This window comes from Emydura macquarii, unplaced genomic scaffold, assembly GCF_026122565.2.
Source record: "Emydura macquarii macquarii isolate MOO-44397 ecotype Brisbane River unplaced genomic scaffold, CSIRO-AGI_Emac_v2 contig_2768, whole genome shotgun sequence".
NCBI lineage: Eukaryota > Metazoa > Chordata > Testudines > Chelidae > Emydura > Emydura macquarii.
The window spans coordinates 47,389,446-47,415,579 of NW_027132905.1; the positions used below are offsets into that span (position 1 = coordinate 47,389,446).

Below are 26,134 nucleotides of genomic sequence, written 5' to 3' on the forward strand. Positions count from 1 at the left end.
TTTAACTCCTCCCAATCTCTCTTTTGTGCGGGGTTCTGGGTCCACTCCTCCCATTTGCCTCTCTTCCCAGATCAGGGTCCTCCATTCTCCCGCCATGCTAGCAGCTCTGTTTGCCCTCCCCACATGCCCTCCATTCCTACCTTCCTCCCTAAGCCAGGGACTCGGTGTGCACCCCAGTTCCCACCTCTCCTCAAATCAGGGGCTCTCTGTGTGCCTCCCCCCTCCATTCTTACCTTCCTGCCCTGGCAAGGGCTCAGTGTTTGTGTGCCCCACATTCTCCTCTCCACCATTCCAGGATCCACCCTTTGCTCTGTTTGCCCTCCGTTGAGTAGACGCTATACCTTTCTGCGTGTGTTCGGTGGCTAGCATGTTGTGGGCTCTACCTGAAATAAATGTTTAATTATATTAAATATGTTTAAGATAAATTAAATGTTGCAAAAACTGATACAAATAATAACAAAGTAGATGGAAAAAAAGGAAAAGAGTAAGCCCTGGTCTACACTTCCTGGAGATTCGGCGGCGGTCGATGGGAGTAACGCAAGCTACGCAGGGTAGCTTGCATAACTCCAGTCGACTGCTGTGCTTCCCTTCTGCACGCCATCTTCTCTGCACTGTGCCACTCGAGGAGGTGGTTTTAATACGTCAACTTCCTGATCGATTGAGCAGGTCTACACTGATCGCTCAGTTGATCCAGAAAGATCGTTCTGATGGCGGCGACGTCAGTATAGACATACCCTAAGAGAGTTTTTCAGAGTTGGATCTAAGAGAATAAACATTTTATTTTCAGTGGTTGTGGCGTTCAGTTCCTGTCGGCTGATGCTGTACTGTGTTATTATAGGCCTTAGGAATTCTGTCTGTTGTACAAGACCCAGCACAACAGAGGGGTTAAAAAAAATCCAGGTATATTTATTTTGTGATTTTCAGAATGGTATTTTAGTCTTTCCATTTGGTTTTTCCATTTCCTGCGTTTTATTATGCCACACTAGGAATCCTGATGTGTCTACCATCGCTATTCCAGTACGGAACAATAAGCTTGATGAAGTGTGAGTGAAGTGCAGGAAACACATAAGAATGCAAACGTAGACATACTTTGTTGTGAAAGTAGTAAGTGTTCCAAATGCACCAGCCTTTTTAACTGCAGATGAGTGTAATAAATATAAAAAGAATTAATGTTAGGACTCATAAGATTCTGTTAGGCCATTTTTTATCGGTAATGATGGATCTTGGTATAATAGGGCCCTGCATTTTACCTGCATCAAATGTAACAGTAAATTTGAGCAATGATTAAATTAGCATGTTTGGGGGCTGGGGAGGAAATGGGAGCAGCTGGCATCTAGTTAAATGTATTTGGGATTTGTAGAATTGAAATGTCAGGGATTATAGTTTGGATAAGTAAAGAGGGATTTAAAGAAAAAACCCATTCAGAGTATGGTTAGAAATGTTGTAATAGTATATCTCAGACAGGTAGAAGGTTGAGACACATGCAAGCAAAATAACTAATGTGTTAAGCTGAACAGTATCAGAGTTCATTTAAAAAAAACAAACCCATGGTTATACTGTACTTTTTTTTTTAAAAGAAATTATTACAAAGGTTGCACTTTTTTTATTTAAATGTGTATATCATCATGCATAAAATGTGTGTATTAAATTGAAATAAATATCTGCATTCATGAATTTCCAAGCTTTTTGCAATATTACTAGTGATGACGGTAGCATGATAGATGAGAAACTAGACAGCAGGGAAGAAAAGAGCTTTATCTGCCTGCCATATGCCTGTGTAGCACAGTGCCCTCCTACTGATAGCTGTTGATTGAGTACAGATTAGGATATTTCTATGAGTTGAACCAGAGCCTAGCTTCCACTGAATTTGGAATAACTTATGTTTGCCATGGACCAAGAGCAGCATGAGGTGAAGTTCATCTTCATGCAATTCTCAATCCTTGGCAAATTAAAAAAATAGCTATTTCTAATTTTGTTGCATGGTAAACTAATATCAGAAATCATATAAGGCATCTAAATATATGGAGTGCAAGCTAAAAATGTGTCCAATACACAGAAATCTTGTATTGTTGCAACTGTCCTGTGAAAATTCTGTGACCCGTAAACCTTTCTTAAAGGAAACAAAATGTTTCTAGTAATTAATCTGGGAAGCCTCTTTACACAGGTGTGGTGGTATTTGTTTTTCACAAAAAGATTTTAATCAGAGATGTATAGACCTTATAAATTAAATTATGATCAACTACAGTTGCATGTTGCAAACGTTCATAAAAGAATCCCACACCCACTCTTATCTGTGATTCTCTTATATCATCAAGCAACTAAATTGTTCTTTGGAGGACAGGAAAAAGAACAACAAAGGATTTGGACTTGTTTTGACTGTTGTGTACCAATAGCCCCCTGTTGCATTTGTGAACTGTTGAGCTATGTGTGGTTTGGAATCCAAATAAAATGCTGTTCCAAACAGAATCTGCTGGCTCTGGTTGCACTTTCTGCTCAGCGTGTGCTGGTCCATGCGGACTGTTCCAAGTTAAGAAGTAGATAGAAGTAAAAATGCTCAGGCTGATCTTATTAGTGTTGTTTAACCTTGCAAAGTATGAATTAAAGTAAGTTTACTGTCATGGATGAACTCAAAGGCTGTGGTTGACATTATTCCAGAACTGAAAATCTACTTCTGAGCTCAGATACAGGGAGGGAGCACATATGGCCAGATATCTAGAGAAATCCTCTACTGTGCTGTACAATCGGAATAGCTGATTTTAAATATATAAGGCAAAATCCTGTTGTAGGTAAAGGAGCATTTTTTGAAACTTCCATCTGTTGTAGCTTTTATGATGTAGGACTGGGGAATTATGTCTTCAGTATGCTATTAGTCCAACTGGGAATAAAGCATTCTAGTTTTTGTGGTATCTGAAAGTTGGAACTGTTTGTTATTGATGGATATGGGGGTTGAGTTTCAGATTTGTTTTCAGACCATGGATATGGGTGGAATTAATGTGGCTTGGGTATCTTAACTATGGGCTTACCAATGTATGGGTTTCTTGTAAAAATGTAACTGTTAATCTTAAATTTCCTGCCTTTGTAATGGTTGTGCACAGGACTAGGGTTTTCCCTGGGGTAAGTGCATCATGCTTCTGACAAATTTGTGAGGCCCCTTCTTAAACCTTGAGAGCCTTATGGGCCTCCTGCATTCTCTGCTTCCTATGCGCTGTAGGAAGAGGTTGTGAGCAGCTCTTCTGCCCTTTCCTGCAAGCTATTGGGTTCTTGTCAGTGGTCTGCCCTCTCCCTGTTTAATACGCTCATCAGTCTCCAACAAGCCAAAATAAGTTGTTCAGGAAGTACCAGGCTAAGGAAGGCATATGTGTCCCCCAGTTAGGCACCTAAGTCACATTGAGGACTGGAGAGGGAGGGAGCTGAAGAGCCTCCAAATTCCTTATGGGGTCTCCTAATTCTCATAGACTGCCAACAGGAAATGGATGAATGCCTTCCCCCAGCCCCCCAATCACCATCTCCCCCCCTTGGCAACTCTTTCTTCCCCCAGGCAGAGTTGCTAAGTGTCTGCTGTAGCAGGTATCCTTTGCTGACAGCCTTCTGTAGCTCACAGAGGTGTGAGGACTGAAGAGAGTAAGGGACAATTTTTTCTCCTCCCCAGGGTCTGTGAAGCAGACCTGGGTGGAATTCATCCCTCCCTCCTCACTTCTCAGCACTGTTTCTTGAGCTGCCAATGAGCCTAAATTAGCTTGTCAAAAAATGCTGACTTACGCTTTAAAATGCGAACTGCTCTTAAAAGTATAATCTCTTTTATTCTGTGCACTAGACAGTACAGTAAATTATGGTTTATCTCTCTGCTTCTTGTCAACATTATTACTGTTGGCTATAAAAAGCCATTAGAATTATTTTTGGACTCTGAGTGCCTCCATCTTTTGGGTGTCACTCATGAATGCTTTGTCCAGCTGAACTCCAGTTTGGCAGAAAAATCTACCTAAGTTGCAAACTTAACCCTCCAGTTCTAAGGCAGATGGTCCTTTGTTGGCAGATTTAAGAGAGGGAGCCAAAATAAAAACCTCTTGTAATAGACATTCAGTCACCTCCCACACAGAGTGGGTGCGAGATCGCTGGTGTATGGTTGCTGCTTATGGCCACAGAACGTTCTGAAAAGCAGCTGAAACATAACTGCCACCCTCATGAGCGCAGCTCAGCCTCCACTAAAGCACAAACCCCGCATTCCAAATGATGTTTTTACTTCTGTTTGGCTGAACTCTAAATACTCCCTAATGCTCAGAAGCCTAAAACAATACGTTGCTCATTATAGTGCAGCTTATGGAAAACCAGTGCCTGACAAATTAAAAGAAAAATGTCTTTTCTTGAACAAAGTTATATAAGGGCAAGACTTGCTTTCTATTGGACTGTTGGATGGAAGAAGAATACCCATTTCTTGGTCACAGTTGATTAATATCATTGCTCGAAAGGAGACCTACTTTTTTCCTTTTATCATTTTGGCACTAAAGGACCAAACTGCTATGTATCAGGTGCACACCTTAGGAAAAAAAACAAGGCTAGGGAACAAACCAAGTATTTTGAAGGCACTTATTGTACCTTTCCATTTCTGTCATTTTTGATAGAACTATTGCAAATCTGACTTTTTTAATGTATGCTTAATATAACTTTTAAAAATAAGACTAGACATCAAAATTAGTAGCCTTAATCAGAGTTTGTTCATCCTCAACCATAGTGGTATAAAAGACCTCTATAGAAACAGGGCCTTATTCTATCTTCTTGGACAGTCCCACTTCCATCTAAGTTGCATGCTTATTTTTCAAGTTCCATGTTAGGTGGAACATTCCACATTTTGGCCTAAAGCAGAATGTTTATTCCACTTGTTAGAATAAGGAGCCAATCCTTTTTCCATATGGATGCATTTAAATATTTAGATGGTGGTATCAGAGAATGTATTTAACATTTTTAGGTCTGCATTATACTGTAATATAAAATATTTTCTTCTAAAAAATTATCCACCTTGCCCCAGGGTTGGAAATCTCTACCCTTTCCTCTACAATTAAATCATGCAAGACTCTACTAGATTAGAAAGTTGAAAAGCATACTTGTATAGGCTGAATTCACCAAAATTTCCTACTTACTTTCAACGAAGTGGTTTTCTGCCCACAAAAGCTTATGCCAAAATGAATTTGTTAGTCTTTAAGGTGCCACAGAACTCTCGCTGTTTTACTTTATTTTAAACTTCTTCGCTCAGAAATTTCTATAACCTTTTAATGTTGCCTTTAAGGGTTGTAAGTAATTTTTATGACTCAGGTGTTGTGAGCTATTCTGAGTAGATGCAGACCCAAAAATCTGGAACTCTGACCTTTCGTACCTTGTGGCCTTGGGCATGTTACTTGACCTTCTGTCCCCATTTCCTCCTTTGCAGAATTGGAGTACAATACCTAGATCACTAAGGTGTGGTGAGGATTAGAAAATGGAAAGTGCTATAGTATTTATAGCCTTTTCGATTGTTAAGTCTGTTAACATACATATTGTCACATTGCAACCACAAATTGGAATTTTGAGGTTATTTGTGTATTATTATTTTGTGGTTAAGTATTTAGACTGTTCTCAAAAGAACTTGGTTTCTGTCCTGAAGAGCGTCCAACCTGTTCTTTTAGATTTCCAGTTCCATAGGGGGCTATTGTATGCTTTAATTACAATTTTTATTTTCTGTCAGTGTGAAAAATAAAACAGTCACTATAGCCTGGGGCTGTCAAGTATCATGCAAACACATTTAGCAGCCTTGTCATGCCTGCTCATAGCTCAGCCAGAATCTCACATATTTGGCAGAACTGACAGGAGTTGAATTTCACCTTACAGCCACTAAAGAATGTGGCACCAGAGCCTCAGAGAGGAGAAGTAATAAGGAAATGTAGTTCCAAAGGGGGCTGAAGGCAGGACCTAAAGAAGGAGGGAGGGATCTTTGGATGGGCTGAAAGGGAACCTGAAGATGGGGCTGGAATGGAGGATAGAGACTAGGAAGGGATGAGGGTAGAATGGAGAAAGCTGTGGGGGATAGGGATGTAGGAGAAAATTGGGGATGTCTTATTTCAAATCCTCAATAACCCCCAGGCTTTCTGTACCCCTAGATGTGGTCTCCTTTCTCTCCATTCCAAAGTCAGGGATGAGGCATGCTGGCAGGCATACATTTTTAACATGAAGGGTAATTAACCTTTGGCATGATTTGCCAATGGATGTGGTAGATTCTTCATCACTCAGTCTTTAATCAAGAATGCATGCCTCACTAAAACACAAGCTCTAGTTCCAGCACAAGTTACTGAGTTCCAAGCAGAAATTACTGGATGAAGTTCTATGGTTGTTATGCAGGTGGTCAGACTAGCTGATCATAATGGGTCCCTTCTGGCTTTAAAATCCATTAATCTATGTTGTGACACACCCAGCTAGCACAAACTGTGGTTGGAGCATGGAGCCAAACCATGGAGGCTGGGATAAGTGGTGGTTTTACAGCATATGGTGCCAGTTTAAAAATGTTTCATGTACTTTTAGCAGGTTGCATTTTAAAAAGCCTGACCTCCTGATGAACTTCTTCAGAAGAAAGAAACCCTATAATTGCATAAGCTGTCAGAACTTCTGAAGCATAAAGTCATTTAATTTGTGAAGAAAAACAACTTAATATTGTTTTGTTGGAGATAAACTTAACATTAATTTTGTTTTTTATGAAAAAAGAAAAGACAGCTGGCTTAATTTTTTTAAATGTTGGTGCACTGAGATATTAAGAGAATCTGTGCTGACAGTGCATCATACATTTAATTTATTAGCAACTAATGTGTATGATTTGATATCTTACTTTGAGTGGGTTTTGTGTGTTCTTCTAAGAACGGCAGAGTCACATTCAGCAGTTTTGATTATTTCCACATTTGTGTTGCATACTGGGAAAAGGCTCAGAGATTAATCTAAAACAAGGAAACTATCCTGTCATTGAAAAGATACAGTCAGAAAGCTATTTTCTTAGAAATCTGCTTTAATGTACTTTTGTTTAAGAAAACATGCACTTAAATATTTGCCAGTAATTCATAAGGTAATGAAAGTAATTTTCTGATACTACCTTTTAGTAACATGGCATGCATGGCTGTGGACTTCTGGAGATCCGAATTTGAAATCCCTTTTTATACCATACCCACATGCAATACAGGAAATTGCCATTATGGCTTTCACTCTGACTTCTGTCAGAGCAGCTTAACTCTGGCCAGAGACTTTTCCTTAGTTATTACTGAACTATGTTGTTCTTTTATATCAGCAACATGAGACTAAAAATAAAGAATTTGCTTTCTGAAATGTCATTAGAAGCAAAGGATTACTTCATGGGGTTACCTAATTCTGAGAGGTTTGTCAGACTCTGTTAAGTTAGGAACATTTTACGTATGGCTAACCTTAATGAATAGTAAAAAAAAAAAAAATTCTCCTGTGCATATATTAGATTCTTAAAAATGTACCTCTGTCCCAGAAGAGAGGCATGTATTGGTAATTCTCCACTTTGTCATTTTAATATTAATGTCCTGTAATGGTGACCCAATGACCTTTAAAAAAACAGTAAAACGTGTTGTGTATGTCTTTGCCTGCTCTGCTACATCTTTTCATATCAACGAATAGGATTGTAGCATTCAAGTGAACTGAAGACAAAGAGGCATAGGAGAAGAAGAGGAAGTAGTTATCTCTGATGTGTCAATCTCACTGTTCAGCTGCCATTCTTCATAGGCAACAGCCACAGAACAAAAGGAGTGCATGGGAGTAGAAATAGAAGAGAAGGAGGAAGAGTATGTATATAATATTCAATGGTGTATAAAGTCTGTGGGAAGGGGTAGAGCTCATTTGAGATACTGTCAGGAGTGTCCCTATGTGCCCATTGTTTTAATCTAAAATCATCATGCTTGTTTTCATCAGCTTAATAATTACAAGATGGGTAATGTTCAGAGTACTCTCTTACTAGGGTTTTCTGATTTCCTCCCAAAATCAATATGGTTCTGGTCTTTGATGCCTAGAATATTCCCTGACATTTTTTAATTGAATGGAGACATCATTTAAAAGTTAACGCATTAGAGACAGACAGACAACTGTAGAAATGTCGTTGAGTTGAGTGTAGGGCTTCACAAGCTCAGCCAACCTTTCCTTTGTGCAAGTTTGTTCTCATTACTTCTTGTGATACCCTGTTGGACTGCTCGAAACAATTGCTTTCCCTCATTGATGTTCATGCCTTCCCCTCCTTCAGTCAGTGTTGGGCCAGATTTTGCAGGTTTAAACTCCTCTCCTATCGTCAGCCTATCCAAACTCCCTCATCATTTTTGTTCATCTTTGAATTTCCTTTGGTATAATCTTTCCCTGAATTGTAAGTATAGCATCTCATCGGTATTGTGTGAAAACGGACCATCATCTCCCTGTTCTATGACATGCGTTGCCTGTGCAAATAATCCAAAAATTACTCTCTGGTTTTGCTACCATATTGCATTGCAAACTTGTATCCAATTTTCTGTTTACCCTTGTCCCTAGGGACGGGGGTGGGGTATTGGGTTGATGGCTTTCCAAATGTCTCCTTGTCAATAAATATCTGTGTTTTGGGTTATTTTTCCCTAGATAGATTGGGTTGCTATTTTCCAGGTTGAATCTTGTTTCATTTCCTGCCATATATCTAACCTCTTTGGGTTCCTTAGAGTTTCCCTCGCCTCACTGGTGTTTTAAACACCTCATAGTTTAATGTCATCTACAAATGTACTTTCTGTGCAGTTTTTACCAGATCCTTAAATGAAGTAAGCCTGGGTTCAAAAGTACCTCACTAGACATTTCTTCCTGATGAGCTAGATACAGTTTCTGTTTATCATTGCCATTTGTTCAAGATAGATTTTAATCCATGTGACAATGTTGATATTCATGGCACCTTTATCATCCAGCCCAAATTTGGGTCGTGCTAAATTCCAGGGAATCATCTACTCCCGCTTGTTACACACACAAGCGAGTGGAGGTGGGGAAACAATAATAGCATCTCTCCAGCTACAGCCCCTTTGTCTTCAGTGCTGAACATTTTTGTATCAGTCTCTGGGATGTCCTCCCTAAAAGGTTCCCACTTAGCCATTTCAGTTCTTCATCTACAGACAGTGAGAGTGTGTTGAATCACCCTATAGTGAAACTCATTCTGAAGGGATTGGTGAGTCTATTCCCTCTGCTGAGGAAGGCATTAGCGTTCTACCTAAATAGGGTGGTTTTCTGTATTCCTTTTAACCTAACATTTCATTGCTTATAGGGATAACCACAAACATCCAACGAACTGTCCAACATCTGTACAAGTGGATCAGGCTCTATATTGAAGGGTAATAAGTTAGCAAATATTCCTATAACAGTTCCATAAGGGCTAATATGACTGGTGGGTCACTTGCTGGTGGATTCTCTGTACCTTGAAGTCTTTAAACCATGATTTGAGGACTTCAATAACTCAGTCATTGGTTAGGGGTCTGACAGGAGTGGGTGGGTGAGGTTCTGTGGCCTGTGTTGTGCAGGAGGTCAGACTAGATGATCATATTGGTCCCTTCTGACCTTAAAGTCTATGACTTCGGTGCATGCTTTAGAGATACATGCCTATAACTGAAATTAGTTGAGTTGCAAATTGAAGCTCACGACATACTTTCACTAAACATTCTTTAGACTTCAAGATCTGATGCAAGATCTGTTGCATTCAGCTAGGACCCCTCAGTCATCCATCCTTGGACGGTTGAGGTAACGCTTCTTGCCAACAGTGGGAAAGTGCAGAAGCCACTCAAGAAATGATTACTTACCAATAACTGGAGTTCTTTGAGATGATTCTCTGCACATTCAAACTACCCACCCACTTTCCTTGCTAACGCAGAGAACTGTTGTCCAGCAGATCTCTGAGGCTCTGGTGGAAAGGACTGAGGTAGTTGAGGCATCTCACACATTCCATGCCCGGTGCTATGCCAGCGTTCCTTTGAGACTCTCACCACTGACATGCTCAGAGCCATCACAGGGCTGCATAGCGGCCCCAGTGAGCACTGCTTCCTGAAGGTTTGCCATACTCCTGAGCCGAAGGCACCTCTCCCATTTGTCTGAATGTGCCCATCTCAAAGAAATTCAGTTACTCATCCGTAACCTTTGTATTTCATGACTTGCATGTGAAATGCAAATGAAATATTGTATAGAAATAACTGGATCCTCTTCTTGGATTTTGTTCGCTTTGAGATCCAGCAGCAGATGATAGATGTGGATGGGTTTTGCCATGGATTTTACTGTTTTCTTCGTGAAACATATTGGCTATGACGCAGCACCTGAAAAACAGGCAAATTACACTAAGTTCTATTTTTTTCACACCAGCAGTGACAGACTGGGTATCTCACAGTTTGTTCTTTTTACAGACAAACAGCTGTGGCATGATTACTCTGTGTCAGTCCTTACAATAAAGCAGCATTTGCTATGCCTGGTTGCAGAGAATAGGCTTGACAAATGCAGTTTCTCTAACGTCTTTCTTCTGTAGGACACAATAGGCAGTAAAAAGAGGATGGAGCTTGTAAAAATTCCAGTTGCTTCCTTTTATTTGATTGTGGTGTCTAAAATTATGCAGTCCCATGTATACAGCCACTTCATGGCCAGAGAAGAAAAACACAACTTTTTAAAATGTATCATTCGTACTGATACTGGCCTGTTCACTGCTTGGACGCTAAACAGAGCCCATCTCCCTTTCCCCTATCAAGGGTGTGAATAAACAGGGTCATGAGTTCGGAGCACTCATGAATTAGCAAAATCTAAACCACCCCATCTTTTCACACATTCCTCCAGTGCTGCAAGTGGACTTTACTTCTGAGTAATGTATGCCTAAGAGAGTGTTTACTAGATATTTTAATGCACTCTAAAGGGAATAGCTGTGAAAAGTCACAATAACAATTAAAATTGATGGTGGCTTTGTGATTTCATTGGGAATTTATTCTCATTTGGTGACTCCTGTCAGTTTTAAACAACTGGGGGGAGAGGGGGGAGAATTTTGTTTGTGGTTTGTGATGGACCTGGGGCTGCTCTGTAATAAGTTATGAACACTACACATGGTAATCTAGTTATCAGGATTGAATATGTTGGTTTAACTGTTTAATAGTAGCTATTGGGAAAACCAGCAGGAAACAATGACTTGAGATAGCCCCTCTATATGACAGAGTTTAAGAGCCTTTTGCTTTGATGTACTGCCTCCGACCCCTTGTGGAGCTCACCAAACTGGTTTTGGGCAACGGAGTCCAAGCTAGGGACGCTGAGGAGGTCAAAGCCTGACTAGTTTTTAAAAGACTTTGGCTCTCCTATGCTCCATCAGGGGAGTGGTAAGCCTTTAAGTAAGATAGACATTCATGTGGTTCTTTTCTTCTTCTAAAATCCTTTCTCTCTCCTGTTCTGCTTTGTTACTATTGGTTAAAGAAGGCTGTCTGGGCACTGTATTCACCGCTTGTCATAAACTCCCAAAGGGAAGAACTGCAGGAACCAAACCCAGGGCTAGTCGACACTAGAATCACTAGTGGTGCAGCGATACTGATGTAACTGTGCTGCTGTAGCTAGTGCTAGTGCAGACGCTCTATGCCAGTGGGAGAGCTCTCTCCCATCGGCATAATTACTCCACCTCCCCGAGCAGCGGTAACGATGTTGGAGGGAGAGCTTCTCCCGCTGACATAGTGCTGTCCACACTGGCAGTGTAACTTACATTGCTCAGGAGGTTGACTTTTCCACACCCTGAGCGACTTAAAAGTTATTCCGAATTAAGTGCTGGTGTGTACAAGCCTCCAGTCAGAATTGCTAGGTAAGCATGGTCAGTATACAGTGTACTGCAGTCCAGGACCTCATCTCAGAGTAGGAGAATCACATCATTCCACTCCAGGAAAGGTAAAGGCCTGATATCTGGGGTGGAGAGGGAGAGGGGTGTATGCTCAGAGACCAGAGTGGAACCAGAGGAGTTTCTGGAGTCCCATAACTGTGACATTTGCACCTATATATTTTTGAGGAGCAGTAAGCACTCAAAGTAGCTTTAATAGCTTATGAAAGAACAATTGTATCTTTCCAGTGGATATGACCTTTGGTCTTCCAGCTTGGATTTCCCATTGATGTATATGTGCAAGCATTGGTGGAGACGTCCTTCTGACTAAAAACGTTGCAGGTTGTTGCCTCTTACTTAGTAGATAATTTTTCTTTAGTTACAGTTTCCTTTCCTGGCATCATATTGCTATTAAAATCCCGTTGTTCATCATGATCTGTTGACCTTCCTGGAATGTAGAATAAAAAAACCTTATCTATACCAACCCGGGAAAAAAACCCAAAATTTGAATCCTGTATGTTTTAAGAACTTGCTTTTTTAGAGGCCTCAGTTTTTAGGCCACATCCATTGCTTTTGGAATTTCAGTTTTGTACTTGAGAAGTGTCAAAATGCCAGTAAGCATCGGTTATGCTTTGTATGGAAAATATATTATTTGTTTTGAAAACAGAAATCATGTAGTTCTTCTAGCTTCTTCCTTCAATGCAAGTTTGTTCCTTATGGTCTTGTTTTGTACTGCTTGTCCAGTCTAATTTTACATACCACAGGGCGTCCAGCACTTACCCTGGAAAGACTATTCCATATTTTGATAAAACTCACCATTAGGAGGTTTTGAATAGCATTGGAGACTTACATGTATTTATGGAGAACAGTTAAACATTCTGAGGGGATATTCACGCTGAAGCTAGATTTTTTGTTTTTTGTTTTGTTTAAAAAAAGTTTCACCAGTAAACCATCCATATGTCACCTTCAAACTCACCTCATTTTGTATTTGTATATTTGTATATTTATATACATTATTGTATATTTTTATACATTATGTTGTATATTTTTGTAGACACTGTTGTCAATTCAATATTGCAACATGAAAGAGAGAGCATACAAAGTATTAGTGATGAGGTGCTGTCTCTTATTTAACTTTAAAAGATGTTTCAAGGGAGCCTTGAAATTCTTAGTACCAGTATTCATTTTATAGTGTAGAACTAAGGTTGTTGAAAGTTTTCTTACCTTGACATTCGAGGGCAGGGTGATCAGTCTTCAATATCCCATAAAAAAAGGAGCAAGAGAAGTGGAATTTAGCACTAAAATCTTAGTTCCACTGCCAGTCCTGGAAAAAAATAAGAAAGGAGAATAGTTGAATATAAATAGAAAAAATTAAAATGATAAACACTGGAAGGGGTAAAAACAAACGAGAGTTCTGTAGCACTTTAAAGACTAACAAATTTAATTTCACCAGTCATAAGCTTTCGTGGGCTTCAGCCCACTTCCTCAGATGAGCTTATGCCTGCTGAAATTACATTTGTTAAAGTGCTGCAGAACTCTTGTTGTTTTTGCTGTATACAGACTAACACGGCTACCCCTCTGGAACTGTTCTGCTGGAAGGGGTTAGTGAAGTTTGGGGTGTGAAATCTGCAGTCATTCTCTATACGTCAGTTCTCCCCATGAATAGAGTAGGTGCAGTTAGTTTTGAAAAAAATGAATCATTACAAAATATCATTCTTACTGTGATTGTCCCTGTAAAAGTCAAATGTTTGTTGATATCTCAAGAGAAGGTTTAATTTGAGGCATCATAATTGGATGAAATGACACCAAACAAAACTCATAAAATTCCCATATTGCACAAGAGACTCTGTTGCCACTCCTGGGTTCTGAACAGGAACTAGAATAAGCTTAATATCATTGTGTACAAGAAGTGTTTTGAAAAAGGTGTGTGGGGACACGAACTCGCTTTGAACCCTCTTGTCTTAAGCAGGTGATCAGAGCATTATTGTTAGTGTCTGTTGTAAGTGATATGCCTCTGGGTTCAAGCAGAGTTCAGCCAAGAGTCCCACATCATAGTGAAACCTGCCCTTGAACCAAGGTTTGCTGGTAAAAGTTATGTGGCAAATGCCTTTAGTTTTAGTGTTCAGCATGTACAGTATGCAGAGTAGTGCCATTTGTTACAAAAATGGGATTAAACGATCATTCAGTGACTGTAGCTGCCCTAGTTCTGTAGCTAAACCATCTATCTAGCAGTAAACAGCTTTTAGAGGTCTCTGCGCTGAAAACGTTTATTAAAAATTGTTATATTTTTAAGAAGCATGACAGTTAATGGTTCTTTTGACACGTAAGAATTGGGACTAGTTGAACAATATTCATTGAGATGTAGTAACCACAATGTTCATTCGTTAATATTCTATACATTATTAGTAATAATATCATATAGGCCTGATACCTTCTCTCAGCAAAACTTTGAAAAAGAGAGGCAACACATCCCTTATCAGTTTTTATGGGGTGCATTACCTCATCAGCTAAACCAAATATTGTTGTGTGAATTCTTCATAATTAAAACTGTGTAACTTAAGATCACAAAATGAACTTTTAATAAAAAAAATTTAAATGAACTTTCAAGTTTAGAAATGGTATGCATAGTCAATTAGTACAATTACAGTTCAGATGCCAAATGTACACAGTTGAATCCTATTTGGGCTTAATGCAGGTTGGGATCTGAGCTCATTGACTCTCAATCTATTAACACAATAAACCGATTTCATAGAGCATATACACTTAATATTGCTATTGCAAACAAAGTCTCTGAATTAGAAGATGGAACTAGTAATTAAATCTGAGCAAAGTTTCTGGTTTTCTTTGCAATTAATTTTTATGGTGAAATTAACAAAAATATTCACAAATGTATTCAAAATTCACAGTTGATGAAAAGTGTTTCATGTGGGCTTGAAAACAAAGGCTTCACTTTATATGCTGATTCTTTTGCACCACTCTGTAATTAAGGTCTTGTCTACATATAAGTTGCACCAATTTACTAAACTGAGACCATCTTTGTGTGTGGACTCATGTCGATTTGAAAATGGTTACATTGGTTAAGTTTACACCTGTAAATTTACCAACAGCCCTAAGCCAGTTTTAGAGTGATAAGTGTCCTCACACAAAGTTGTCCTGGTTTAACGAATTTGGTATAAAATCACACCTTTATTTAAACCAGGATAACTTGGTGTGTAGACCAAGCCTAACACAGATGACTTTTGTATTTAGTAGAAAGGGTGTCTAATCTCACTATTCTGTAGTGTAACCAGTACCCCTGAAATTCTGTAATACTTAAAGTGAAATTAATGTTAACATGGTGGAGATGATTCTAAGGCAAGCTTTAGCATAACACATAGTTAACTGCAGTTTCACTCTGGTATAATCAAGACATTGCCAGTGCTAGAAACCTTGTATTTCCACATGTAGGTGGACAAAGTATACATTTTAAAACCCTTGGAAAATATATGCCTAGGGAAGTGGATAATACACTATGTCATAACAAAAAAAAAAATTGATTCCTGTTAGGCATACCTCGTATGACATCGTTATTATAGAATTCATCTAGCCAATGAAATACTACAGGATCACAGCAACAGAATGAAGTTCTATTAATTGCTTTCTCTGTCTATATTCCCACATTAAAAACAACATCAGTGTGGAGCTACAGTTAAGTATATACCAATAATTTAGGGTAAAAAAAATTATAGGGTATTGTAATTATCCCCAAAAAACTTCACAGGTGTTAAACTCAGAGTTAAACCTTAACTTAAAGGAATTCCAAATTGGTTAAGCTATGGAAATGCAGAGTTAGGGCACCCAAACAATCTTAACTCTGCCCTGTAGTGCTGAGTCATGTAATAATTATATGATTGTGAATAGACATTTTAGTATATGTGGTACTTGATTAGCTTAAAATGTTTTTTAAGGACACATACTTGATTTTTTCCCCTCCTCATGGTGTCACTATAGGGCAGAGTTGAGGGCATATATATGGGTTAGAGTATCTGAAAATTCCATTGTTTATTTCCCGATTTGATTGAGAGAGTGAACATTTTGGGGCAGAGAGAGTTATAACCAAAGCAGTTTAAAATTTTAAATAAATTTTAAAAAATCTTGAAATATAAAATTCCTCATTGTCTTAGACCATAATGGGTCTAAAATTAGTCTTCACAGAACTGTATATACACTGTTTAAAAATCTGCACAGAACTGTTCTTATCTATGCAATTAGCATTACATGAGACATAAATGTTACAAGGCTTTGACACATGGGTTTATTCCATCTGACACACATTACATCCCTAAATGACAGTCCTACCAGAAGAAGAACCAAATTCATTCCCCAAAATGAAATCCACATATGGCCAGCCCAGCTCATAGCATACTTCTATGAATTCTGTGAAATACTCCTTGTGATTTTTTTTCATTTAGATTTGTATCTAGTTATAAAGTTCCTGAATGAAATACAGTTACAAGAGAATAAAGATAGATTTGCACATTTCCAAAATCTTGCATATTTTGTCTTCATTTTTCATTAAATACTTTTAGACACTAGAAATTCTTAGCAAAGTAATACCTTATGTGCTGTATGCATCTATCTCCTGATGTTTGTCTAAACATTACAATCCTTTTTTCCCATGAAAGTCCTTTAGCTTCATGATGTCACTGTTGTGGTGTATCTAAATAATAATTTTGTTACAAAAATATTTACAAAAGGATGTAGATTTAAGTAGTCCAAAGGGATACAAATAATGAGGGAGAATTTCTCTCCGAAAGGTACTGTAGATAGTTTGGAAAGGAAGCTATGTTAGCTCATGCATTAACATCAGCAGAATAAACTCAAAAGTCGACAAGGATAATGGAAAAAAGTATTCACAATTTCCATTCACAAATCTACTTCTTATTTAGAATTAGGCTGAATAACTTAGTGTCTACACCCCAGAAATGAACAAAAGCTTTATTCAAAACAGACGTCTGTTGGAATGTACCAGGAAAAATCATCAGACTGCATTAAACCAGTCAGACTGGATTTCCAGAATTGAAAACATTTACTGCATATTCAGTGGTTTTTATAACTTTTGGCCCCTCGTCTAGTATTTTCAGTTTATAAAAATAATTGAAAAGATTAAACTAGTATTAATGCAACAGGAAAACAATTTCTTTTAAAAGTAAAAGGAAAGCAAAAAGCAATAAACTACTTGCCAGTGCAGTGCCTTTATGACCTAATGTCCAGAAATATCTTCTTTCTGTGCCAACGGGTTCAAGTCTGGTACAGAAAGTCTAAGCTAACTTCTTGAAGTTAGCTTTATTAATCTTCTGTTGTGCCGATAAAAGTTAAAAGAAAATTGTAGAAAATATGCGACTAGCTTTCAGATTTACTGCATAGAACTTAACTATATAGATTATAAACTCTGATATGTGGGACACACACAAGCCTCTTTGAACTGTAACAGTCTCCGTAAGCCATAAAAAGGGATAGTGAGATGTCGAATAGTTTTTAGTTTTTGTGGGGTTTTTTTTATATTTTTGCTTCTGTGAGAGCTTCTACTATTCTTTTCCATTCACTTCCATTTGAGTGATTTTGCTTGAGTTAGTTGTGAGCATCTTAAAGGCTTCTCCATGCCCTTTACCTCCTGTCCTTTATCAGGAAGTGTCTTTTAACTCTAGCAATAATAATGCTTTTACTTGAAGAAGCATCTGAGAATGTCCAGGCATGGTTTCCCTTTCTTTTTTGTTCTCCCCTGCTCAGTGACGAGAAGACCACTATAAATCTGTTGCAGCTCTGGAAATAGCTAGCATACAATAAATCCAAGTCCTATTATCCTCTTGTAATCAATATAAGTAAGCCACCATGTTTACTTTTTGGCCTTCATGTTCAGTGTATGTAGAAAGATTATAGCTATAATTTAGATGCACTATCCATAGAACTTAGTGGCATATATTTTGTATAACCTGATTCTATTTTGTTGTTGTTAAGCTGTGCTATTTTCAACATGAAACTTGAAATTCTATAAAAGGATATATTTGATTTGACTTTAAGCACAGGGCAGAGATTTTTCTGATAAGATTTGTAAAAACCAGAAAGGGGTTTAACGTTATGTTGGTTTGAAAATTTTCCTGGTATTTCTTTGGCTGCACATATCTCCAAAATGTCATGGCCTAGACTTTCCAAGTGTGTGTGTATGTGTGTGTGTGTGTACGTACTTGCTGAAGGGAGGTGCCTCTTTGCTTTTTTTTTTTTTTTTTTTTTTTTACTTTGGGAGTGAAGAGAGGATGGCAGAGTTGTGTTTAAGTGTATACAGAGCAGTGTTTAAACCACCAGTATTATAAATGGGTATGAATATGGACTTTCATAATACAAACTGACCATCATCCAACTCCAGGTTTTGCTGCAGCAGCTCCTGGCTTGGGCCAGAGATTGGGGGCTAAGAGCCCGTGGCAAATATGATGGAGCAACAGTCCGATATGATATATGGAGAGGGGAGCAGGACCAGGAAGGGACATGTAGTTTGCAGGGTGCAGGACTGGAATATTGGAAGAATCTAAAGAAGCAGGGCTCCCTGGTCTCCGAATGAGGTGGCAAGAGGAGGAAGCACATGTCAGATGAGTAAGACAATGTCAGGGATGGAGGGGAATGAAAGGTGCTGTGGGTCCTGGGCACATGTAGGGGAGAAGGGACATAGAGGGGGTACAGGGAACCAATATGTGGTGTAATGGGGGTGTGCACAGGGAATCAGGAGTGGAGTGTACCTGAGGGAACACAGAAGGAGGTGCACAGTATTACGGAGCATAAAGAGAACATGGATGCAGTTAGGGAGCATGTAAATGAGACAGGGAACCATGTGTGCCAAAGTATGTACAGCACCTAGCACAAAGGGACCCAGATCTCACATGGAAACTTTGGGCTCTAATATGGTATAAATAATAACAAAAGATTTAATGGCAGAGGAGACCTTGCTTAATCTTTCAACTATTCTTTTCCAGACATTGTACTAGTTGTGGGGGGTGGGTTCTGTGTAAGCTTTTTGTAAAGAAAATGTATTATTATTTTTGAGGTATTAGCTGGAGTCTACTAAAACAATCTTTCAAGCTTAACTCTTGATGAACTCTTAATTCGTTTTTTGCATTGATCATGGAATTACGATGATGAATGGGGTAAAGGCAGCTGAACAGAGCTCAAGTTCCCCACATTAGGAAAAACTTCCCATGTAACTCCTTTTTGCCATGTGCCAATTTCACATTTATTTTATTATTTCACATGAATAAAGAGAGTAGGTGTCCTCTATTTGCTAGGCATGTCAAGGAGTGTCACGAGTATTATTTCCTTCAGAGAGAGGCATAAAGATCATCACATCAAGTTCTCGGGAGCTCTTCCACTACTTTAAAAAAATGATCATTATGAAACTATTAAAATGTGCTGTTGGCCACATGACAGTGTTTGCACTTCATAGGTTTCATGTTCAGATTTTGAAAAAGAAATTGCAGCAATGCTTTCAAGATCATTTTCATGCTAATTAGTACATTATGCTAAATTATTTCATCTGTGTGCAGTAATATAGATTTGGTTAAAGTTAAGTGACAGTTTGGCAAGATATTGGGCTAACTTACTGGTTAGTCTGTTCAGCTTATCTAGACTGAGATTTTTCCTTTTGTCATTAACTGCAAGTTTTTATGTTCAGTACTAGTCCAGCGTCTGTATATGGGATCCCAGGGCCTGCTGGGATAGGGTTTTACACTTGTGCTGTCCTTTTGCCCTTTCATTGAACCCTTTTCATTTCAGTCATGAGCAAACAGTCAGTGCCTGAACTAACAACCCTGCAATCCTCCAAAGCACGCCTCGCTTACAGTACCAAACAAAGGGAGGCCCGCGTGGGCCGGCCCAAGCCAAGGAATGCAGCTTCAGGGTTCTGCTCCATAAATTTAACCAGCACGACAAAAAGGAGATAATATGAGCCTTCGTGATGATCTGAAAGGGGGAGGTTTGTGTCCCATTGATTGCGGTCTGGCCCATTGCCAGGCCCCGAGCCTGACCGACAGTTGAACCATATCGTTAAGGCGTGTAATACAGCTCAAGTGTTGTACAGCAGCCAATGAGTACATATCCAGAGGGCAAAAGTTTATAAAGAGTTGAGGCTGTCCTATTTAACCCTCTCACACTGCTTGTAATATATACTGCTGCCATTCAGAATAGTCATATTGCTATTAAAAAAGTAAACCTTCAGGTTTTTTTACTTTAAAAAAAATACATCTGATCTCTAATGCACAGCAGATTTATAAAGTGATTTGAGAAAAATATGTAAAACTGATCCTTCAAAAAAAATTCCCAACCTACTTTCCTTTTTCAATCATTCTTTATTCAAAGTAACTTTGAGAGTTTTTTTGTTTGGCGATATTTCCTGTCTAGGTTGTCGTACAGTCTATTTCATACAGACAGAGCTATTTATTACCCTGATGTCACCTCATTTAGTACAAGTGCTGGTATATTTTATAGGTAATTTCACCACCTGATAACTGCTGTTAATATGTTGTATTGCATGTTCTACCAATTAATTTAAAGTGTTCTTTGCAACTGTAAATTTTAAAAGTCACAGCCAACCTATTTAGCACCTTTGCCCCTTTCTGTTTGTCTATCTGAAGAGTTTTGTACAGCACCTCTCACTGGTATCATCTGTAGCAGATTTAAAAATACGTATGCCAGGGTCTTGAGACAAATACCATTCTTTATCGAGGATATCCACTTTGTATGGCCTTTTCATGATATGCAATTTAGTATTTAGCCCTGTATTCTGGTTTTAAGCCCGTTAGTTAGCTTACTTTCTCTAAAGGTTCTTCTTGCCCAAACTATGAAGCTGTACAACAAAATAGTTTTCTTATTTAATGTAATTGAGGGATCACACATTGGTTGTCGTTACAAAGTGGCAGCTCCTGGTACATGCTAACTTTTTAATGGTGATCTCTGTAGCAATTGTCCTACTACAGAAGACTAATTCTCCATCTAGTCCAGCACCCCACCTCTGAAACAGTCAATTCTAGAAGATTCAGGAGTAGGGTGTAATAATCCCACATTGTACCTAATTGTGAAATACTATGCCGTGGAGTGGGATTTCTTTTGACTTCAAGTTATCAGCTTGTGCCCTGAAGCGTAGGCCTTGTGATTTTTAATCTTAGCTAAGGCAGCTGCAGCACATCTTATTCAAATAAGTTCTAATCCTTTTTTGAATTTTGGGAGTTAAAAGTAAAGGCTTATACTTGCATACAAGATAGCTGTGAGTTATCTGACATTCGTGACTCATCCTATTAAGAATTAGAGCTATGTGTGATTTGCTTTAACCAACATTAAAGAGGGAGAATGCAACTCCTAGGTCACAATGCTGGGAAAGAAATAGTTTTCTTGGGCCGCAGAAATCAGTGATGTATTTGAAGGAGGTAATTGTCAAAGTCCATCTGCCTTTTTATTTTTTAAACTGGAGTGAGGGAAAGAGTTCTTCAGCATCTTAAAAAAAAATCCTGATGAAACAACGATCATGACATCAGCTATCCAGGCCAAAACTGGAAGCTAATAAAGGCAATAGTATATTTTCTGGTTGTTATGTTTTTTTAAATGTCAAATCTGTTAAAAATGACAGTTACACTAATCCCTGGGACTAAATAGTCAAAAGGGGCATGTGTGCACGCACATGAATGGGGTCTGAATTACGTAATTGCAAATGCATCCAGGCAGTTGGCACACCATCATCCAGTTTGCAAATGCAAGTTTTAGTTAGACTGTACAAATATCCGTTCTGGTGTGGGTGTCACAGGTACATTCATTTTTTTCGGGCAGACCTGTTGCTTTCCTGTTTTGAAAACGTGGCCCTCAGGGTCTGCCTTAAATGTATAAAGGCAAAATGGGACTGCATTCACCTCACCCTTAAATCAGTCTGTTATAATTATCAAAGTCATAGGAGATTTTACATAGTGTCTGCACTAAAACACACAAGGCTCATTTCCGATCTGATCTCGGATTAAAAAAAAAAATAGTGGATTAGCTACATTTTTGAGGAGCTGGCAAGAGCAGCCTCCATAATAAACAGTTGCTTACCCAGGACACTATGGTCCTCCAAAAGCATATTAGGTCAGATAGAGGTCTTCCTCATCTGAGCTGGTAGATTCCTCAAAGGAGGAGTGATTTGACTGTAAGTGGGAGGTTTTAGCCCTAGGCACTGTTTACTTGCATGTTTTTGCTTGAAACTAGCATATTGGGAGCACATTTCACAAGTACAATGCATTCCATGCATTTGTTGGAATAAACAACTCAGATGAACCTTCTTCAGTGTGTAGTCAGTAGGGAGCTCCCTGGCTGCATGTGATTTTCACAGATTTTTTCAGTTCACTCGGATATTCTGATGCCAAATCCAACATTGGATTTCATGTGCATTTGTATCACACTTAAAGGCATCTGTGTCTCTGAACTGGTGAATGAGTTACATTGTAGAGCAGTGACAACTCATCAGTTTGTTTGCAGGAGTTCATATAATCATCTTCTCTGCTCCTTCTTGGAGTTTGCACCCCCTGACCACAAAATTGAACAGGAAGCAGCTGTAAATAACCTTTAAAAATGAACACAAACTTCGTCAGAGCAGTCACAGTCCAACCAGGAGCTTTAAATTAGAGTAGGGTTGCTTGAAGTTGGGCACAGTTCATTAGATATTGATTCTCTCAGTGTGGAGTTTCTGTCCTCCAGACCCCCTCCAGTCCTGTTTCCACCCCTTCACTCAACTGGAACCTCTCTTGCCAAGATCTCTCATGACCGTTTATTAGCCAAAAGCTCAGAACCTGTACACCATCCTCATCCTCCTTGACCAGTCAGCCACCTTTGATGTCATCAACCATGCTCTTCTTGAAATCTTACCTTTCCTTGGCTTCCATGACTCTGTGCTCTCTTGGTTCTTCTCCTACCTCTCTCCAATCCCGTCTTCTATAGGTCCTTCAGAGGCTCCTTTTCTAACTTTCTGGGAGGGTTCCACGAGGCTTTGTCCTTGGTCCCTTTCTCTTCTCCTTCTGCGCCTCATCGCTGGGTAATCTCATTCACAAACACAAATTCAGGGTTCCTAAGCAAGCTCAAGCCCTTCCCAATACCTTCTTTCTTATTATAACATCACCATCCTTTTCTGTCACTCCAGGCCTGTAACCTAGGTGTTATTTTTAACTGGAGTTTGTCTCTAAGCCCTCGCATCCAGTCTGTGTCTACATATTTGCCAATTCTTTTTGCATAACATCTGTAAGAGCTTGTCTAAATGACGAGTTAGTACGTAGCAATCTGGGGGGTAAAACTACAGCACTCCAGCATGCCGCAAACTACCTGTCTGCATGGACCCTGTTGCTGCACAGCAAAAGTTCCCTAGTGCTCTTTGCATACTGCTGTTTCAAACCGCAGTAGGTCAGTGCGCACTAGGGAACTTTTGGTGCACAGCAGCAGATAGTGTATGGCAAGTTGGAGCACAGTAGATTTACACCCTGGCATGCCACACGTGAACTTGCCATAGACATGCCCTAAAATACAGCTTTTCTTATTCATCCATACAGCTAAAACTCTTGTCCAAGCTCTCATCATCTCACATCTGAATTAAGCCTTGACAAATGCAAAGCATTTTAACAAGTTGCTGCTGCTTATATAAAATAAATGTTTTTTTAGCAGTTAAATCATTTTCTCTTCCATCAATTTAGCACTTTTCAGTGTCCTTCATACATTTCATTCACCCAACACCCATCTGTGATATAGGTAAGAAATTATCCTCATTTTATGTATCATGGAAATAAGACACATGGAGATGAAGTGACTTGCCCAAGGCCACAGATGGAGTTAGTATCACAGCTTTTGGTCTTGTGCTCAGACCACTATTCAGAGAAAAGTTGAAATAGTCTTCCTCCTCTTACCTTTAGAGACTGCCTCATCTCTGTTTTTTAAACACAGTAAAACCCTTTTAGAAAAAGTCCTTAATATATTATGTGCACCAAACTCTTTCCACAGTTAAATAGAACACAAATTTTAACCATCTTTCTTCAAAATACCAGCAGTGATTGAATTGTTTCCTGGATTGATAACCTGCCAAATTTCCTTTGTTTAAACTGATGTTGTTTCCTAATTATTTAAAGGAAAAAAAGAATTGTTCCCAGCCTGGAACTTTGTATGCCAAGTTACAGCCTGGAGGAGACGTCTTACAGATGAATTTTATACAAATGTGAAAAACAGGATTTACAATGGAAACCTTGACCCAGCTTTAACTATACCAGCACCAATAAGTTACTGTTTTAATAGGGTACCGTGACTAGGCTGTTAAATTGGAAAACTGCAACACCTTTCTTAACTCTGACATTGGTGACAGTTGCTTGCAGTTGTGTTTTGGCAGCAAGGAATAGGACTAGCTGAGGAAATTCATTACTAGCAGGAGTGTTGAAGAACTTGATGGCTTCAAAGAGGGGGGTTTTTTTTAGGTGCTTGTCTCTGATTTATGTAGAAGTATTTGTCAGCTGGAAGGGAGCCAGGGTCCTCGTCTAGGTGTTTTGGGGAAGGGTTTGGTAATAGGGAGGATGGGTAGGGCTGAATAGGCTTTGTGGTATGTCTATCCCTAATGTTCAGTAACTTCCAGAGCAGTTTATCTAGATGAGTTTGTGGCTAGCTGACCCTGTGTGATGGGTCGAGTGATGTGCCACCCTCTTCTGACTCTGGATCGAATTCTGCATACAGCAGCCTGTTCCAAGTCCTAATGTCTCAGATCATATTCTGGGATTTGGATTGCTCCAGACTATATTATGTACTATTGCATGCACAATTCCATTGAAGGCCTGGTGGATAAGGTACAAATAGTGCCCAGCACAGAGGCATCTGGGCTTTAAGCCACATTATGATGAAGAGAAAGTGTGTCTGGAAATCTGACTGGCAATATTGAAACCCAGATAATCTGTCTCCTACCTTATCCCTTTCCAATAGAAATTGGCAGAGACAACCCCTCAAAATGAAAACAATCCTAGTGAACTTCATCTTCACCTTGTATGTGACCATATAGTTCTTGTATGCAACCGTTTCCATTTCTCTGTTGAGCTAACTGATCTTCACCTTAACCATTCATTTGAGAATTGCAGTGAAGTCCTCTGGAAATGTGTAAAACTGATATGTCCCCCAAAAGGAACTGTCGTCTTGAAAATACTTAATTTTTCTTCTTGCAAAAGACTTGATGCAATGGCATCTGAAGTACTGTTCCCAGTGCTCAAACACGCAGAATTTATGTCATTAGAGAGACTAAATCACAAATGTTTTTAAGATCAGTGAATCTAGTAATCCGACAACATTTTTTGGATCTCTTTAAATCCTTCAAATAAACTTAACTCCTGGGTTGTTTACTGAGCTCCTTTTTAAAAAAAAAATATATATATACATACACATACATACTATTGAACAGATCAGGATATTTAGATCAGGATATTTCCCTGTACCAAGGAAAAGCTTATGATCTACTGATGTAAACATGTCTTTAACTGCCTTTAGTTTTTTTAAATGGGTCAAGTGACAAGGGTGGCAGCTTTCTTATCAGGAAGACCGCTTTAGAAAATCTCACAAGCTTTTGTTTCTTAGTGAGGCCACAACTTGCAATGCAGTGTTTTACCTGGAGGAGTTTTCTTTGTTTCTCTTATTATGTTTCTTTTCCATGATGGAAAGAGATGGAATTTGATTTTCTTACAACTACTATGATACTTTGAATAGCAACTTTTGGTTTGGTGATGAGGAAATGGAAAGGTGCGATAGAAAAAACAGGCAAAAACTCTCATTTATGTGTAATTTGGCAAAGACTGAATTCCACAGAGATTCTGTTTGCAAGACTTCTCTGTTCATTTCTTTTTATTTACTATAGTGATACTTTCCAATCTGGCTTTTTAAATAGTTTAATCCCAAACTAATCTGTGTAAAACCAAAAGAAAATATTGTATAGACTCCTTTAAATAATGTATTACAAATTTTGCCCTCAAATATGTATGCGCCACTTCTGTTGACTTCAGTGAGTATTGCACCTGTGTACCTGAGGGCAGAATTTGGCCATATATAATTTAAATAGTGACTGTGCAGACAAACCTAGGGTATTACATGGAACAGAGGGCTAGAAAATATAATTTGTACAAGTACTAATCAATTGACTATGATGGGTCACTTATTTATTTTTGTTCTGCAGCCTATTAAATATGCTGTATACCCTGTTTATCACAAGTTCTCACCAGTGAGCTATGTAAGTGCCTT

The 26,134-nt window shown here is 38.9% G+C and overlaps 1 protein-coding gene across 3 annotated transcripts in view; it reads left to right on the top strand.

Annotated features, from left to right (window-relative positions):
• The window catches only part of VPS13D (vacuolar protein sorting 13 homolog D), a 172,820-nt gene that overhangs the window by 132,866 nt on the left and 13,820 nt on the right, over window positions 1-26,134 (top strand). The window lies entirely within an intron of this gene.